This window comes from Neophocaena asiaeorientalis, unplaced genomic scaffold, assembly GCF_003031525.2.
Source record: "Neophocaena asiaeorientalis asiaeorientalis breed wild unplaced genomic scaffold, Neophocaena_asiaeorientalis_V1.1 scaffold299, whole genome shotgun sequence".
Lineage (NCBI taxonomy): Eukaryota > Metazoa > Chordata > Mammalia > Artiodactyla > Phocoenidae > Neophocaena > Neophocaena asiaeorientalis.
Window position 1 is genome coordinate 2,314,718 of NW_020172626.1, and position 20,192 is coordinate 2,334,909.

The following is a 20,192-nucleotide window of genomic DNA, read 5'->3' on the forward strand; positions in this document are numbered from 1 at the left end:
ACATCAAAACACTTAAATAAAAAAAAAAAAAAAAAAAAAAAACACTTAAATATTATGGAAAATAACATTGCGAAATATAAAATAAATTAAAATAAAGGAAAGGAAACTTTGAAACTTAGGTACCAAGCAAATGCCAGGTCTAGCAAACATAATGCTAGTCCTAGATTACTTATTGATTTAAAAACAACAAAAAAATAGTAAAGTATAGAAACAAAGTAATGTTTTATAGACCCTGGGAAAAAGAATGTTCAGCAAAGTACAAAAATTTAAAGCATTCCTCTCCCTAATTTTGTAATTCTTTACTATGGCTCAGAATGTCACTTCTGTTTTAAATAACAGAATAGATAACTGAGCAAGGAAACATAATTTGGATTATAAAATTCTTGCCTTAATAAAAATTCCTTAAACAGTGGGAAAAAAAAAAAGAATCACCTGGAGATCTTGTTCACACACAAAGTGCTGGGACCCACCCCCAGGTGATAGTGATACTGCTGCTCTAGGGACAACTTTGAAAACCACTGACATAGGTGGTTTTCACCTAGATTACCTAGATTACTATTGCTTGCTCCAACGGTCACCTCACCATCTTCTAATCCAGTGGTCAGCAAACTCTGGCTCCACAGCTTGTTTTTGTAAATAAAGTTTTACTGGCACACAACCGTGCCCATTTGGTTACACATTGTCTATGGCTGCTTTTGTGCTACAAGGCAGATATAAGTGCTTGTGACAAAGACATATGCCTTATGACATATGACCCACAGAGCCTAAAATATTGATGATCTGGCCTTTTACAGGAAAAAATGTGCTGACCTCATCCTCACCTGCTACAAAAATGGTCCTTCCAAAAATAAGGCCCATCCTGTCACCTCCTGTTTTAAAAATACCAATGGAATCCAAAGTCTCCTATGATACAACAAGCTGTCCAACCCTAGTTGGCCAATCTCTTTGTACCCTATCCTGTAATTTTGCCATCCTGGACTTCTTAATTTTCTCTGATCATGCCAAGATCGTCTCCCATTTCCCTGTCATCCCACATCTTGTCCACCTATCTACACTACGATTCTCCGTTCCTTCACAGGATGAGCAACTGTATCATGTGTGAGTTTAATGTTTGAGGATTCAACTATACACTCTGCAGAGAGACAGGGAGAAAGAGGACAGTCTGCCCGCCCATTCTGCTTCATGGGTTTGTGTTTCTGAATGAATGTGAGATGGGAGGCTCGAATCTACTGCTTCCTCAGTCTGCTCAGACCCAGTGTGACTCTCGTATGTTCGTGCGAGTATCTCACCACAGAGGGTGTAATCCCAGTGTTTAAAGATAAGTGTTTTTCATACAACAGAGCCAATAAACACAAGCCAACTCTTCATCTGGTGCTCAAAGGAGAAGAAACAATCTGTTCCTAAACTGGAGGAAAATCTGGCTGTGTTGGGATTACTAGACACTGGATCTCTAGATACTGTATATGTAGATATTGTACCTTATGGGTAATTTAAGGGTTCACTTTAAACATCATCATTTAGAACCCAATCCCTAAATAAGACCTGACTCATTCTTTAAGCCTTAGCACAAATGTCCTTTCTTCTCATTTTCTCTGTCCTGGAGTCAGTCTTCCTCTGTGCTCCCATAAATACCTTCTGTTCCCTAAGTAATTTGTTTTACTTATTTATTTATTTTTATTTTATTTTATTTTTGTTTTGTTTTTGGCCACGCTGCACAGCATGTGGGATCTTAGTTCCCTGACCAGTGATGGAACCTGGGCCCTCAGCAGTGGAAGCTTGGAGTCCTAATTCCCTGGACCTCCAGGGAATTCCCTCCCTAAGTAATTTGTATGTATCTGTATTAGAACACTGAACTGTAATTATTTATTTAATTTTCAGGCTCTCTCCATTAGGCAACGAGCCATTCAAGGATAAAGGCATAATTTAGTGATCCAGCATCTGTGTCTTTCCCACGACCGAGCCTAAGTATAAACATTTAACAAGAGTTTACTGATGGAATGGATAAAGCCCCACCTCTCACTTTAGACCACTCTCTTTTCTTTGAAATGATCGGTGAACTGCCACTGAAACTTTCAGTTAATGCCTATGGTTTAACATTTCAATGAATTTTAATTCTTCTGGTACTCATTTTCTTTTTTCAACTCGATTTAAGCTGGTTCAGGGCAGGATCTATATGCTTACCCCACTCTGAAAACAAAATAATATTTGCTAGTGGATTGATTGCAAATTTGAGTGTGATATGTTAAGAACAGAGAGAAATTAATCAAATTAGTTTTTTCTTAGTCACAGATTTTTTTTTTTTTTTTTTTTTTTTTTTTTGCGGTACGCGGGCCTCTCACTGTTGTGGCCTCTCCCGTTGCGGAGCACAGGCTCCGGACGCGCAGGCCCAGCGGCCATGGCTCACGGGCCTAGCCGCTCTGCGGCATGTGGGATCTTCCCGGACCGGGGCACGAACCCATGTCCCCTGCATCGGCAGGCGGACTCTCAACCACTGCGCCACCAGGGAAGCCCAGTCACAGATTTTTTATGCCTGCTTGTCCAAAGTTATAAAGGCACTGCTATAGAGTGAATGTTTCTATCCCTCTCAAATTCATATGTTGAAACCTAATCTCCAATGTAATGGTATTTGGAGGTGTGGCCTCTGGGAGGCGATTAGGTCACGAGGGTGGAGTGCTCATGAATGGAATTAGTGCCCTTATAAAAGAGACCCCAGAGTGTTCCCTCAACCCTTCCATCATATGAAGACACAGTGAGAAGATGGCCATCTATGAACCAGGGAATGACCCATACAAGACACCAGATCTGCCAGTGCCTTGATCTTGGATTTCCCAGTTTCCAGAACTTGAGACATAAATTTCTGTTGTTTATAAGCCACCTGGTCTATGGTATTATGCTATAGCAGTCTGAAAAGTTTAAGACAAGCTCCAAATATGGCTCCACTTTGAATAGGGATCATCTCTCCTTATTTCAACAGAGTTAGTATTCAAAACTGAGCAACACCAATCTTGATATTATTGTCTGGAGTTGCCTAATCTGTGTCCTTTGCCTAGAATGTTCTTTCTTGCTGGTTGGTTGCTTTCTCACCAGCTGTGCCCTGTGTTGCTCCCTACCCCTTCATCATTTGCTCTTTCTTCCATGATCCAGTTTATTTTTTTCTTGCTAAGACTTTTTTCATTTGTTAAGAATGTAAGTTAAAAGTTCCAAATACATATTTGTCCAATGAATGAATGTCAAGGTACCACAGGTATCACTCAAAAAGCGGAAAATAGCTAAGCTAATCTGACCCTGTATTCAATTGCTCTATCTGTGGTGAAAAACATTAAGGAGGAAGTAATAGATACTTGGTTACTTAAAAGTTAACCAAACTTAAGTAAGTCTAGTATTCAAGATATTGATTATTCTGGAGCCTACGAAAGGCATTTGGGTCTTATTTACCGGGAATTTTCTGAAGACCTCAATTTCTTAGAATTCTAAGCAATAGTTCTTTTAAAAACAATTGTAGTTTATCACACACCTTTGAAACTTTACTCCGCATAACTCTAAGAAACTTTAGAAAATATTTTATTTCCCTTCTCCTACATTTTTGAAAGTGAAATAGAAAGTTTAACCAATAAAATTGTGCTAAGAAGTTTGAGACTAAGCAAAAGGAAGGTCTCTATCCTGGTGAGTGTCACAGTGAGATGGATGGGAATGTTGGTGGGTGGATGTTTACTTGTTCGTTAGTTTTGGGCCTGAACACTCAAGGCTGAGTCCATTTAGAGATACCAGAGAACCCAGATGTTTGCCTAAAAGCCAAGGAAGAATTGGGAGGGGATTGAAGGACTGAAGTAGGAGGTATGGGTTTCTCCCTCTGTGTCCCTCTTTCTGTTTCCCTTGTTTTGTTTTGATAGATTTTTTTTTTTTGTCCATCCCTTAATCCCTCCACATTTCCTTTCTCTCTTTCACCCACAAACCACCAAGATTTGGAACCTAAAATGAGAGTTTAAAAAATTACTAGCTATAATAATTTTTAAAAACACTTTATATTTTCTGATACACTTTTTCATTTATTCCTTTAATATAATATTTTGTTGCTCAGCTTGATTTTAAAGAAAAATTATTCTGACCTTCTTTGCTTACTATTTTTAAATGGTCTAAATGAATCAATAGCCTGAAAATGTGCTTTTCTTTGACCTAGAAACCTGGCTTCCTGGAATTTGTATTAAGGAAATAATTGAACAGGTGTGTAAGAACAGTTGTATAGGCTGTTTATTCTAGAACTGTTCACCATATTGAAAAATTTGTACACAACCTATATGTCGATAATAATGCTCATTAAATAAATTTAGGTATATTCATGCAATTAAGGGTTATGCAGCCATTGAAATTCATTATGTAGATAAATATTTATTTCCATAGAATATATTTATGCTATATAGTTAAATGATCAAAGCAGTTTATCAAATGATGCGTATCATGGTCTCTGTTTTACATAAATATATGTACACACACATACATGAAGAAAACACTGGAAGAAAACATGATAGAAATTTAATACACTGTATGGTGGTTATCTCTGGTGATGGGATTGTGAGTGATTTTTCTTTTTTGCTCACATGTAATTTCTAATTTTTCTAGAACTAGAAAAACTGTCACTTCTATAATGAAAATACAATAACCAACAAAATTAGGTGCTTATTATAGGTGATAGTTGACTAAGCTGTACCAAAAATGGCATCCATTTTTGTTCTCATTACTTTTATAAGCCTGTTCTCTTACTCCCTTTCTTTTTCCCTTCTTTGTCCCTTCTCAATTAAAGAAGTTCTCACGTACTGGGGAAACCACTGGAGAGTCACTTGTTGAGGCCTCTGGAGCCCAAACGTGCCTTAAAGTAAAAAGCAGATAAAATGAAAAATTCACTGCTCCAGGGATCTGTTCTCTGATGGAAATGTTCCTTAGACTGCCAGGATTTTCTTTCACTCTGTTTGATTTTAATGGTTTTCAGCTTCAAGATGGCTGGCGAGGATAGACTTCCAAAGGATTTAATGCAATGTAGCCTCCCACCTGGACACTCAGAGACTAGGAGAGTGAGCATTTTTGAGGCGGTATGCACAGAAGCAAAGTCAACCGGAATTTGAGACAGTTTCCCAGCGCCTCTAATGATCTTCCCCGACCTCTTTGTTTTTTCCAGACAGACAACACCTTGCCCTGAATCATCCTGATAATTCTGTATTTGGCACTTTACATATTTCCAGAATGCATGCCCAGAATTCCTGCATCCTGTTCTTTGTCAGTGGCAATGCCAGGGTCCGGCTTGGACGGTGGTAGCTATAGGCACCACCACAGGAGAAAAGCCATCACTCCAGGAGACAAGTGAACTTCTCATATCTTCTAATATCCGGAGCCTGAATGTGAGGTTAAAGGAGCCCAGGAGAGGATCAGGGCCTGGTAATTGCACGTGCTATTTTTAGCTCCTGTGTTTGGTCCCGGTGATCTGGGGGAACACTCATCCTCTCTGTGCATTGGTTTGCGATGGACAAAATGAACTGTGTGGTATTGTAGGCAGGGGAGCTGCTTAAAGGCCAAGGAAAGAATGTCACAAACATAGTATTCTCAGCACAGCTAACAATGATGGGGGTGGGATGCCAGAATTCTTTCCTAGATCTTATCTCTGACTTGGTGTGCCTCCCTGAGCACTTAAGCTGTTTCTGTGGCCTTAGCTTTCTCATGCAGAGACAGGTAATAATACTCTGTTCTCTCTCCTTTCATTAGATGGGCACTGTGAGGATAAAATAGCAAGTTAATGAGATTTAAAATGGGAAGAAAATGTTTTTGAAGCCTTTAATGTACTCTGAGATTTTCAGATCCTGATTAAATAGAAGTTATTGTTTCGAGAAAAATGTGTACAGTTCATATTGTGTCCATACTCTTTCCTCGAATGCTGTAGTTATTTGACAATTTCTTTTCCCTTTCTGCACAAATTTGGAGGAAAAATGGAGGCAAAGTAAGAAAAATAAGTACAAGAGAGCCTGAAATGAAAGTTTGGGCAGTCGCGTTAAGCCTCGGACCCATATTCTGATTGGAACTAGCATGAAAACCCCCCTCTGACAGATTTGGAACAGTGCATTTAATAGGGTGACTAAAACGTCTGCCCTGGCAAGGACGTTTCTCACATGGAGACATAGTGTAATTTTATCTTGGGAAAGCACTGAGAACATACTTCTTGAACAGTTATGATACTGAAGACATTTCCTGGAAAACCACTGGCCTTTGCCTGGGACAGTTGCATCACACAGAAATGTTTGTGGTTCAGGTTTATAAGCAACACAGGATCTGAAGCCAATGGGCAAATTCTGCTCAGTACAACCAGGTGCCAGATCTAAAATATTAGGCATTTTCCTATTTGTACTTTAGAAAAAAGTTGTCCAAGTTGTGCAGGATTCCTACCTCCCTAATAAGCCAACCAATCAAAACAATAAACTACCTTCTGAAGAAAACAAATTTATTTCGCTGATTTAGACTTTTGACGACATACTCTCTTGTGTGCCTTTTTTTTTTTGGCCATGCCTCACGGCTTGAGGGATCTTAGTCCCCTGACCAGGGATTGAACCAGCGCCACGCTCGGCACTGGAAGCAGGGAGCCTTAACCACTGGACCGCCAGGGAATACCCTCTTGTGTACATTTCTTTTCTTTTGCCCTAAAACTGCATCTAGAAAGGAGGGAAATGGCCAAGAAATGTTCACGTATGTTCACATATTTGGCTTAGAGCATGGACTCTGAGGAAAAGTGTTCTTTTCTAAATATTATAAAACTATGTTCATTCTGGAAGAGCAAACAAGACTAATAATGATTAGCTGCAGAGGAAGGGGAAGTGGGAGGGAGACTTCACCTTTTCATAGTTTGTGATGTTTGCACAAATGTTAATCACCCACCCCCAAATTAAAATACTACTTAAAAAAAAATGTTTACCTATGGGGAAAGAAATTGGCAGTGAAGAATGAGTAGCTGGAGATTCTTTTGTTTAACGGAACCATTCTGATGTTTCTGCATTTTTGCCATGCATATAAGTATATAAGTAAATAAAAACGAATGTATATTCATAATTAAAAAGAACAAACAACAGGAAAAAACAAAAACCTCTGTATTTCTTACTCCCGGAAAAAGAATGGATGTTACTTCTTGTTACTTCCTTACACACTTGAGAGTTTTTTTGCCTGTGCCACAGAGCTACTCCAGGATTGTGGGATGAAGAGAGAGGCCAAAGTTTGTTTAAAGTCCAAGCCAAATGGTGATTTCCCTGGACAGCTTTCTCTGTACAGACATAACAGGGTTACACATTCCCTGTGAAAAAGCTACAGACAGATTACACCAGTCAACAGATCACCCTGCACGGAAACTGTAAAACCATTTTAACACTTACTTCAGATATTATTACATGTGACAAAGTATTTGAAAGATCAACCAAATAAACTGTTCCTAGGAAATGTTTCCAATAGAATACTTCTTGAACAATGTTCCTTTTCTTAGGTCACAGGGAACTGAATTAAGATACTGAAACATAAAGTAAGGAGTGAAAACCTACATTCTTAGCTGAATATGTTTGTAGAAACCTCTAGCTACGATAATATTTCTCAATCTTTTTTTGGCATATAGAAAAACTGAAATAGATTGTCTACTTTACATGGCAGAGAATACATATGTGGGTTTTATAAATGTGACAAGATTCCAAATTTGACAGTATGTATCTGTGTAACATGAATCCATTCGTTCAGTCATCAGTCATTTCTTTTACTATGCGTGAGCTCTGTATGAGATGCTCTGATGATCTAGAAATAATAAGACCCCATTGGACATGGGGAGGCTGATGGGAAAATCAGAGACCACAGGCTGGTGTGACAAGGAAGGTGTAAGTACTGTAAGAACAGGTGTCCTCTAGAGCAGCGGTCCCCAACCTTTTTGGCACCAGGGACCGGTTTGGTGGAAGACAATTTTTCCACGAACTGGGCTGGGGTGGGAGTGGGGGTTGGTCCAGGCAGTAATGCCAGCAATGGGGAGCAATGGGGAGCGGCAGATGAAGCTTCACTCGCTCCCCCGCCGCTCACCTCCTGCTGTGCTTCCCAGTTCCATACTGGGCTGTGGCCCAAGGGTTGGGGACCCCTGCTCTAGAGTCAGGAAGGAAAATAACACCTCTCCTGGAGCAATGCATACAAAGTCCTTAACCCAAACCTGACACATCATAAAGGATTACTAGGTATTAGCTATTGTAAAGAAGGTAGCAGAGTTATAGAGTATTTGGGGAGTATCTCAGAAGAGTATGTAACTCAGTCTGAAACTGGGGGAGAGAGAAAGAGAGAGAGGAGGAGAGAGGAAATGCTAAAAAGATGTACTTTAAAAGCTAGTTGATAGTTTCTAGAACTGTATTAAGTTCGTAAACAATAAATTGATGATCTTCAATCAAAGGAAGGCTGGATTTTGTCACGAGCTTGAGTTAAAGCAGGGACGCACCACCTACTGTACCAGAACGAAAGGAACCAAGGCTTCCCGCTTTTGTCCCCTATCGACATTTTAGACTGGATAGTTCTTTGTTGTGAGGGCCGTGCTGTGTATTGTAGAGTGTTTAGCAGCCTCCCTTGCCTCTACCCACTAGATGCCAGAGTCAGCCTCCTGGTTGTGACGACCAAAAACGCGTCCAGCCATTGCCAATTGTTCCCTGGGGGTCAAAATCGCCCCCGATTAAGAACCGTGGCTTTAGACCAAGATAATTTCATTAAGTGTTTAAAAAGTTTCTTAAGCTATGAAGCTGCAGATGGAAAATTAAGGTTGATAGAGAACCAACTGAAATATTTTGCTCTTATTTCGATTGCTGCTAAATGTATTGTGACCAAAACTATCAAATTAACTTGTCTAGAGACTGGTTTATTCTCATTTCCATTTGCCAGTCATAACAGGGTCTGAGACATAATCCAGGAAAGTGGCTCAAATTTGACATGGGCACCACTTACTCAGAAAAGTGAGAGCCATATTAGTTTCTCAATACCTCTATTAACTTAAGCTTTCTTGGCAGAAACTATAAAATAGGGGTTTTCAGCCATCAAGGCCATTAACAAATTATACACCATAGAGGCTATGCCAATTTATTTTCTCACACTGTATGAGAGTGATTCCTTCCCTATTTCTCTGATGGGTTAAAAATAACTCAGTGTTTTTAAAATTTGCTTTTCTTTAACTACAAGTGAAGATGAGTACATTTTCCTATGTTTAAACCAACGACTTTTTGGCCAACCCAATATGTCTTTCTCTGTGAACAACTTTTTAACATCTTGAGGGATCTGTTTCTTCTTCCTCCCTCCCCTCTTTTCTTCCTTCCTCACTTATTTTTCTGTCTCTGTCTCTCCTTTCTAAAGACTCTTTAAAATTAGCCTTTTTTTCTATCATATCTGCTGCAAATAGTTTTTTCTAAGTTTGTTTTTGCTTTTCAACTTTGCTTATGGTAACTTTCCACACAGAAATGTTTAATTTATGTAGTCAAATGTATTCCCTGTTTTCTCTATGGCTTTTGTCTTATGTTTAGAAAGCCCACCCTTACTTTGAGATTAAAAAGAAAAAAATTCTTCCATGTTTTCTTCTAGTACTGTCTTATTTTCATCTTTAAATCTTTGAGCTAGCTGGATTTTGTTTTTGAATAAGAAGTGAGGTAGGAATCCAAGTTTTATTTTTTTCCATATGGTTAGCCAAGTGTTCCAACACCATTTATTTTCCCTCCAAATAAAACTATTACCTTTACTTACACTAAATATTCATATTTAGGATTATCTCAGAAGTCTTAATTCTTTTCCATTTATCTCTGTCTGTTCACATATTGGTAACAAACTATTCATAACAGGTTTTAATATATGCTTTTTTATGTATTAATATTTTATTTCTATGTATTTATCAATATCGCCTTCTAAGTATATGTGATTTTTTTTTTTTGGCTGCACTGGGTCTTCGTTGCTGCATGCAGGATTTCTCTAGTTGCGGAGAGCAGGGGCTACTTTTCTTTGCAGGGGGTGGGCTTCTCACTGCAGTGGCTTCTCTTGTTGCAAAACACAGGCTCTAGGCACGCAGGCTTCAGTAGTTGCAGCTCACGGGCTCTAGAGCGCAGGCTTAGTAGTTGTGGTACACGGGCTTAGTTGCTCTGTGGCATGTGGGATCTTCCCGGACCAGGGATCGAACCCGTGTCCCCTGCATTGGCAGGCGGATTCTTAACCACTGCACCACCAGGGGAGCCTTATATATGATTTTATGTATATGTACATTCCTTCAGATATAGTAATAATGGTACAGGGTGTTAGGATACAACCATTTTTGTAGTGGGAAAATTTTGACCCATTATTTTGAGAATCCCAACTTAAGCCACTGAATGTTCAGCTAGTTTCTTATTTATTTATTTTAAAATATTTATTTATTGATTTGGTTGCGCTGGGTGTTAGTTGCGGCAGGCAGGCTCCTTAGTTGCGGCACACGGGCTCCTTAGTTGTGGCATGTGTGTGGGATCTAGTTCCTTGACCAGGGATCAAACGCAGGTCCCCTGCATTGGGAGCACGGAGTCCTATCCACTGCGCCACCAGGGAAGTCCCTAGCTAGTTTCTTATTGTCTTTCAAACTCTGAACACAATTTAACCCTTAACACTCAATGTATCTTCATTTATCATTTCACGTGTCACCTCAAGAGCTTGACACAAATGGCAGTTTACTGACTACAGTGGGGATGAGTCCAGCTGTGACGGGGTCCAGATAGTGACTGTAAGGAGACAGAAGTCAAGTGGGGTGTGTCACCCAGGGAGCTGCAGTGGCGAAGCTTTTGTAGCAAGTGGTCTTGGGAGAGGCCCAATCCCCCAAGCCTGTCGATTATGGGGACCACAGGAACAAAATTGTCAGGTAATGCAAAGGTTGTTTGATTGCATCAGAAGAAAAACTCCAGACCTGACAAACAGGATCCTAGACCCAATTCAAACTCAACAGAGCAAGGAGTACCGGGCCCTCAGGCAAGTGCCAGACTTGAGTTCATTGAATAGTCCAAGGCACTCTTAACAAAAGGAGAGGCTGGTTGCCTTTAAGGAAGGCTGCTAGAAAACCACAAATGTATGCCATGAATCTCCCTCCTCTTCCCAAAAGAGGCCTATTCAGAAACACTTGCCACTGGTCTCATGAGTTTAGAGGACTTTGTAGATCAGGATACTGTGTGGAACCTGTAGGAAATCTATGTGGATGATCCTGGAAATTTAGGAGCCAGTCCACGCCTCCTGAAACCATTCCCTTTTTCATATGAGAGAGCTCCAGACTTGCTACGAGGCTCACAGGTTGCTTGTAGTGAGGGCGTGACCTGCCAGGGTCCATTTTTGCGTGTGCTAACATCAAATGGATTCCAGATCTGCCACTTACTAGCCATGTTATGATGAGCAGTCCCTTAATTTCTCTAAACCCCAGTTTCCTTGTTTCGTAAATGGGTTTTACAAAATCCATAGGTATATCTCCTAGGGTGGTTGTGAGGATTAAATGAACAAGAACATATCATGTACTTAAACTTGAACAGGCACATAGTAACCTCTCAATAAATGTTAAGGATTGTTATTGCTATTATCATTATTATTGCAACCGTTTTGTTTAAAGATCAGGATTCTACAGGGTACAAGCAGAACACAACTATTTATTTCCCCTACTGCCCATTCAAACGCACTCTGTAGGGCTAGCCTTCCTTTGTCCCTTGGGTGAAATCTACAGTAAGTCTGAGGATGCCCCTCAACACTCTCAGACACTATAATCTGTCATGCGTAGTTGCAGAATAGCCATACTTCAGTTTCAGGAACAAGCTGTTTGAATGTAAAGTTTGACTTCATCTAATTGAATTGCTATCCCTTTCTAGATCAGAGCCAGTGGCTAGTTTGGTCTCTCCCAGTGAAGTATTGACAGATAATGAATACATATGGATCTGGTTCATAGGTAGCTGTGTTCAGTATTACAGCACATCCCAGAAATTGATTTCAGCATTATGGATCCTGAAAAATAGTGTGGATTTTCCTGAATGACAAACAGCAAGGATAGGATTTCTCCTTTACATTTCTCTCATACTAAAAGGAGGGCTGGCCTGGATCAGGATTTACAAACACTTTGGTTTGTCCGGATGAGCAGGAACTTGGAAAGAGCAAGTCTGTTTACAAAGAAGAGACATATAGATTCTGTCAGTGAGTTAGTTATAGCAGAAATAGGAGATCAATCGATCAATCACCTTCATGGTGTAGCACAGGGGTAAAGAACAAGGGACACCTATCATCAGATGATTATATTTGTTTGTCCTGAGCAACATCCCACTCAGTGTGGCTGACTCCTATCCTCTAGGCTTCCTGTGTATCTTCATAATCAATTGGTATAACTAATATAACTTGAGCATGCTTCTATGTCTTGCAATCAAAAGAAATTAATACAAACATATTGTCCTCAAATAACAATGATTTAATCTTTCTCATTCCTAAGTTATGCCTCTTGGTTCTGTTTCTTGTCTTCAGGCATTAGCCAGAAATCCCAGAATTTTATTAAATAATATAGGTAATAGCAAGAATCCTTTTCTTGTTCCTGATATTAATGGAAATGCCTCTGGAGCATTTTTGGCATGCTTTATCCCTTTGAGACTCTGATAAAAGTTAACTATAAAAATGTACATACCTATAATTTTTTTCTTTCTTACAGTTTTTGGAGGCTAAAGCACTATAGACTACAAGGAAATTTTTGTGAATTTCATTATTAAGTATGAGGTTGGCTCTGGGTTTAAAATAATTTCTTTTTACTGTATTAACAAAGGTTCTTTTTCTTTTTTTTTTTTTAACGTTTTGCTTTTCTGTTTTTCTTTTTCTTTTGGCCATGCTGTGCGGCTTGCACGATCTTAGTTCCCCGACCAGGGACCCAGGTCCTCAGCAGTGAAAGCTCAGAGTCCTAACCACTGGACCACCTAACCAGTCCTAACCACTGGACCACCTAACCAGTCCTAACCACTGGAATTCCCAGTAAAGATTCTTTATAGTGTTAATTTAGAAATAAGAAAAAATATGAATTTCATCAAATATCTTTCATCATCAGTCAATATATTTATATATTCTTTCTCTTTAGTCTTGCTGGTGCTGCATTATATTAATATGCTTATTAGTATCAAACCATCCTTGCACTCTTGGAATAAATTTTAGTTAGATTTGATATACGATATTTTTAATATTCTGTCAGATTTAATTTACTAGTGTTATACTAATGATCTAGCATTTGAATTTACTAAAAGATTATAGTGCATGTTAGAAATATTTTCAAATAAAAAGAATTTTAAGAAAATTATTTGTTGGGTAAATCTCAGTCGGCAAGAAAATAATATCAATCAAATCATCTGTTTTGTAAGCATTCTGGTAGGCATTAAAGAATACAGAAGTTCAGAAAATTACAGATCTGAAAGGAGCAGCTGATCAAACCCACTCATTTTACAGATTAGGAAGGCAGTTGCTCAGAGAGGTTAAGGGACTTGTGCAAGATCACAGTGCTTAATAGTGGCAACACTGGTTGTCTAAACAAGTTGTATAAGCAAGTTGTTGAGGCTCAAAGAGAAAATCAGGGGAAAGACTTGTCTCATTTCCAATGGAACATTAATTCCATGGGAGAGTGAAAAGAGTGACTAGATCTGTTTCTGAAACAATGAAGGTTTTACAAAGAAATGATGTAAGCATTTTAATAAATTAAAGATGACTGTCATCTTTAAGGGATTAAAAATATTATTGGGCTTGATATTCCCATAGCTTTCAGTTCCAACTCTCTCACTTTCTCTGTATGTGTACTTGGACAGTTCTCCCCAGCACACACCAGGGAAGACTTCCTGCCAAGAATGGGCTAAATGCATTACCAATAGGGATGAAAGAAACACAGAACAAATGAAAGAGGCTTTGAGGACAGATATTTCAGAAAGTCTCTAACTTTTAAAACTATCTGGAAATGTACCAACACATATGAAGGGCCCAGGCAAAGTAGAGGCTTCACTTGCTTGCTGTTCGTGCATGTTCAGGCTGCATGTCTTTTAACGTCTCAAACAGGGTCCTATGTATCCCCATCAACTTTGTGCTGAACCTATCCTCCTAACTGTTCCCTCCCTTTAACCTCGTTAACAGAGAGTCAGCTGGAGCTTGCAGAGCTGCTCAACACGTGGTGCCCAGCCAGTGGCTGACTTCACGTGTGGCCAAGGGCTGACTTTTGAGGACTGTGACAATAGGACTGAAACATCTTCTTTGTTTGGATAAGCCAGTGAGAAACTCAGCCAGACTGGTTGTTTGGTGTCACATAGCAGAACAATCAGTTAGATGACTGAATTTTTTTCTCCCAACTGCTGTGTTGACACGACCTCAGATTCTAATCTAAAGGTACATTTTATTGAAGGCTTGCTACAAAGAGCACCGTTTAAAAAACTTCTTTTAACGATTAAGGGGCTGTTATATTTACTATTTATTTGAATCTCCAAACACTGCAGCAGATAGAGCAGTTAATATTATCCTAATTTAATAAAAGATGGACTTGATTGATTTGCTCCATCTCATAACTTTTGTTTGTTTTCCTTTTTCTTTCTTTCTTTTTTGTTTGTGTGTTTGTTTATTCATAGCTTTTTAGTGGTGGAGCTAGACCTCACCTGCCTGTCTCTCCCACAGTGCAGCACTGTCCCTCCTTTATTAGCATTTCTTTTCTAAAAATGTATACTTTCTGGAGAGAAAGTTGTATTTGTTAGGGTTTTACAGTCTTAAATACTTCCAAGTATTTGTGGACTACTGAAGCTTTCAATAAATAAATACTATATAAATTGTAAATACATTTTGGTGAGGAAATTTACTTACATGTATATTTGGAGGAACAGTGAAGAGAATTGAAATCTGTTTTAAAAATAATTTAATGGATATATGGAGTAGTCTGTAGAAATATTAATATGTAAATAGAAACCTAATCACTCAGAATTTAGGACATTTAAAAACTTTTTTCACTGTGGGAATTTTAAAACATATACAGAAGTAGAGAGAAGAGTATAATGAACCCATTACCCCACTTCAGCAATTATCAACACATGACCAATCATTTATCACCACCCTCTATGCCCCCCATCCCTTCCTTGGATTATTTTAAACTAAATCCCAGACATTATATCATTTCATTCATAATATTTCACTATGTGCCTCTAAAAGATAAGGACCCTTTTTCTTTTTCTTTTTTTTTCTTGGGTGCGCTGCACGGCATGCAGGATCTTAGTTCCCAAACCAGGGATCAAACCCATACCCCCTGTGGTGGAAGCATAGAGTCCGAACTACTGGACCGCCAGGGAATTCCCAAGGAGCCTTTTCCTTAAATCACAGTATTAGCACACTTTCACAATTCATCTAATACCCAGTTAGTTCTCAAATGTCCTTTATGGTTGGTTTGTTCAAATCAGGATTCAAACAAGATTCACACGTCAAATTTGCCTAGTATATCTTTAAATCTCTTTTAATCTAATTTCTGTCAAGAAAAATATTTAAATAACTGCCCCTGTCAGAATTCTCTGGCATTCGAGGGACTAGTTTCACTTATATATACCATACTTGATTTATTCTAAGGCAGGGTTAATTGTAAGATGCATTATTATTTGACGTAGCACCAAGAAATTTTAAATGCTGACAATTGTAATCGTTGGATGTCACCAACTGTAAAATATATTCCAATTTCAGAGATATAAAAATGGGGAAAATATGTCTTAAAATCAATGAAACATGGCAGTTGGAACACAGAGTTCACACGCCATTTTTAATTTCAAATGGGGTGTGGAATAAGGCATGTGGGATGTGCAAAAAGTTCCTTAGATAGGAATGGTTCACTTCTATCCCAGAGCAGACGCAGAATGAAGAGTGAGTTCTGTCCCGTTTTCCTGGCTAGTCATTCTGAACTCTTTTCTCTTCTGTGTGCTTTGACTTCAAGTTTGACATAGAACTTGAATTTCTTAGAGTGTTTATACCACATTTACTGTACATCAGGACTTTAACTTGTTACACAAATCATGGTCTCTGAGAAGGCAACAAAATGCTTATTCTTTTGATTACACTGACTTTAGGATGTTAGGTGAGCCCAATTTGAAAAGTACATATTCATAATGCCACTCTGGCCTTCAAAATGCTGGGCAGAATGCAGCTGCAGAAATCCTTTCTTCTTGGTTTGTGTCATCCTAGCTGAGTGCTTAATGGACAGTAAGATTCTTTACATCAGCTGGATGACACAAGGAGGAAAATTGGCCAAATTGGCCTCAAACATGGTAGTTTTGGTTTTTATGTCTTAACAATGTTGATGTCACAGATTAGTTCCTGATAAGATGAGCGTCCACTTCAAAGACTTTGGGCTTCAACCTGTTCTCTTTTGGTTAACAGAAGCCTCTTGATAAGGAAAGGCTAGGAGGGTAGGAAGGTGTATAATTGTAGCACAGGTCCCAGTATCGATGAAAATTTGTTTCTAAACTTTTTTGCCTCAGGTCACTGACAATTTTTGAAAGGCAAAAGACTTTGATTTCTCCCCGGAGAGATTCTAACCCATGCTGAAGAATTTTGCTTCTAGCTATCTGTGCTTCTAAGAAGAATCTGAATTGTTTATCTACCAGATCTGAAGTTGCCCAAAGGCAACTTACTCCTAAGGCTCTCAGAAACCTGGGATATAGAAATTTTTTAAAAAGTAGAAATGTACTGCCCAATTCTTTGTTGTACAGGTGCCCTCTGAGGTACAGAAACAGGCTTGTTCTAGAATGAACTTTCTAAGTATCCAGGAAGATCTAACGTGGAGAATGTAAATCCAGGGTTCCAGGTAAAACTGCAATTTACTGTTGCTCTTGTGTTTCTGCCTTGATTATTGAAAGGAATAAAATCTTTGAATTTCATCATAAGAGCTTTGATTTAGCAGATTATTAATCAGATTTTCCTTTCCACCATTTAAATTTCAATGCTAATGTGTTTGAAATGTGTTTGGAATGCTGCCCTAAACTTATCAATTTTTCATAAGTGACAAGAGAGAAAGACTTAACTGTAGTTTGCAGTAGCCTGTTATCCAGAGAATTTACATCAGCTACTTTGAGTTTGAACCTTGCTACTTATCAGTGAGAATTGTTAGTTAAGGGGACAGAAAAAAATAATAATGTAAATAAAGTTCAATGAATACATGAGACGGGAGCATTAGAAATTTGAAAACAGACATTCTGGAAATGAATAAATGTAAAAAGGGAGAATTACATATAATATTCAGAAGCAGAAAGAATATAGTAGTGGATATACCTGAAACTAACACAACATTGTAAATCAACTATACTCCAATATAAAATAAAAATTAAATAAAGAATATAGGAGTGGGTATATTTTCTTAGTAAAGTCAACAATAAACACTATTCTTTGTCACAGTAGTAAAATAAAGTTCTGATCTTACATTGTCAATTAAAAAGAAAAAATTCAAACCCCATGTATCTTTTTTCTCTTCCAGTGCTTGTAATGTCATAGTCATCATTTCAACAGGGTCCTCAAGAATTTCCTGAAGAACAATTATGTTTATATCCTCTGTTTGTTCCGGCCCATAAATTTCCATAGATCTATGAACCTAGAAGTGAACTTCTTTTTCAGTAAATGTTTTATTGAAGTATATCTACAGAAAGGTTCAGCCAAATAATTTTTGTAAAGTGAACATACCCATAGAACCACCACTCAGATCAAGAAATAGATTATGACCAATACCATAGAAAGCCCCCTGGCACCACCACTTAGTCATGCCTCACTCCAAAGCTAACTACTATTCTGACTTCTTTCATCATAGCTTTGCCTGTTTCTGATCTTTATAAAAATGTTATCAAAAGTATGTATTATTATGAATCGTATTTTCATTCAACATTAGTATTTGTGAAAATCAGTCCTATTGTTGTAGGCTGTACATCCTCATTGTTGTATTCTACTGTATGAAAATACTATAATATATGTATCCATTCATAATATACCTATCCATCAAGTATTAATGAACATTTGAATTGTTTTGAGTTTTGAGCTATTATGAAGGGTCCTGCTATGAACATTGGTGTACGTGACTTTTAGTGCACGTGTGTAAGTTTTCCTTGGCTATACAGTGAAAAATGGAGGATTTGAGAAGTCCAACTTTAGTAGATATTGTCAAACGGTTTTTCAAAGTTGTTATACACATTTACACTTGCACCAGCGGTGTATGAAAATTGAAATTACTTCAAATCTTGCCAACATTTGGTATTGTCAGTCTTACTAATTTTAGCTATTTTGGTTGGTGTGCAGTGGTTTTAATTTGCATTTTCCTGGTGATTAATAAAATTGAGCATCTTGTCGTATGTTTATTGACTGGGTATCCTTTTTATAATGCCAATGTAAGTCTTTTGCCCATTGTCCTATTGAGTAGTCTGCTTTCTTCTACTGACTAGTTGGAATGCTTCATATATACAGAGATGATTCTTTGGTTGAATATTTGTATTACTAATAGCTTTTTCACTTGGTAGTTTTCCTTTTCACTCTTTTAATGAACATAAATTCTTATTTTAATATAGTCCAACTTATAGACTCTTTATGGTTAGTGCTTTTTATGTCCTGTTTAGGAAATTGTTGCCTGCCTTAAACTCATGAAAATATTCTCATCTATCTTCTTTCTAGGAGTGTTATTGTTTCATGTTTGGAATTAAAATTCATCTGCTATTAATTTTGGGTATGGTGAGAGATAAGATTCAATTTTCATTTTTTTCCCATATGGATATCAATTAACTTGGCATTATTTGAAAAGACCACTTCTTTTCCCATGACACTGCAGTGGTTCTGTTTCTAACCTCTGTTCTGTTCCACTCGTCTATTTTTGTACCAAAGACACACTAATCAATTATTGCACTTTTATAAGTCCATTATCCATTAACTTTGTTCTTCTGCATAATTATCTTTGCTATTCTTGGTCCTTTGACTTTCCAAATAAATTTAAGAATCAAGTAATAAATTTCCATTAAAAAAAAAAACGTGCGCAATTGGTATTGGATTTACATTGAATATCTTAGATGAATTTGGGAAGAACTACATCTTTACAATATTGTCTTCCAATCCACAAATATGGCATATTTCTCTGTGTACTAAGATTTTATTTATTTTTCTTTCAATACAGTTCTGTGGTTTTGTATGAAGGTGTTTTGTATTTCATTAGATTTATTCCTAGGTAGCATGATTTTTTAAATGCTAAGTGATATTTTTGTATTGAAATATAATTGACATATTATATTAGTTTCAGGTGTACAATGTGATGATTCAATATTTGTATATACTGCAAAATGATCACCACATTAAATAGTTAACATCCGGGCTTCCCTGGTGGCGCAGTGGTTGAGAGTCCGCCTGCCGATGCAGGGGACGCGGGTTTGTGCCCCGGTCCAGGAAGATCCCACATGCCGCAGAGCGGCTGGGCCCGTGAGCCATGGCCGCTGAGCCTGTGCGTCCGGAGCCTGTGCTCCGCAACGAGAGAGTCCACAACAGTGAGAGGCCCGTGTACCGCAAAAAAAAAAAAAAATAGTTAACATCCATCACCACATATAGTTACAAAATTTTTTTTCTGTGATGAGAACTTTCCAGATTCACTCTGCTAGTTATTTTTAAATATGCAATACAGATTATCAACTATAGTCACCCATGTCGTGTATTATATCCCTATGACTTGTTCATTTTATAACTGGAAATTTGTGCCTTTTGACCCCCTTCACCCATTTTTCTCACCTTCCCCTCACATCTCAGGCAACCACCAATCTGTTCTCTATATCCATGAGCTCATTTTTTCTTCTTAAAATTCCACATATAAGTGAGATCACATGGTATTTATCTTTTTCTGTGTGACTTATTTCACTTAGCATAATGCCCTTGAGGTCCAACCATATTGTCACAAATGGCAAGATTTCATTTTTTTTATGGCTGAATAATATTCCCTTGTATATATGTATCACATTTTCTTTATTCATTCATCAATTGATGGACATTTAGGTTGTTGCCATGTCTTGGCTATTGTAAATAATGCTGTAATAAATATGGGGGTGTATATATATATTTTTTAAATTAAGATTATGTTTTATTTGTACATGTTACTCGATCAACGTGATTCTTTGTGCCTCATTTCAAGTGAACAA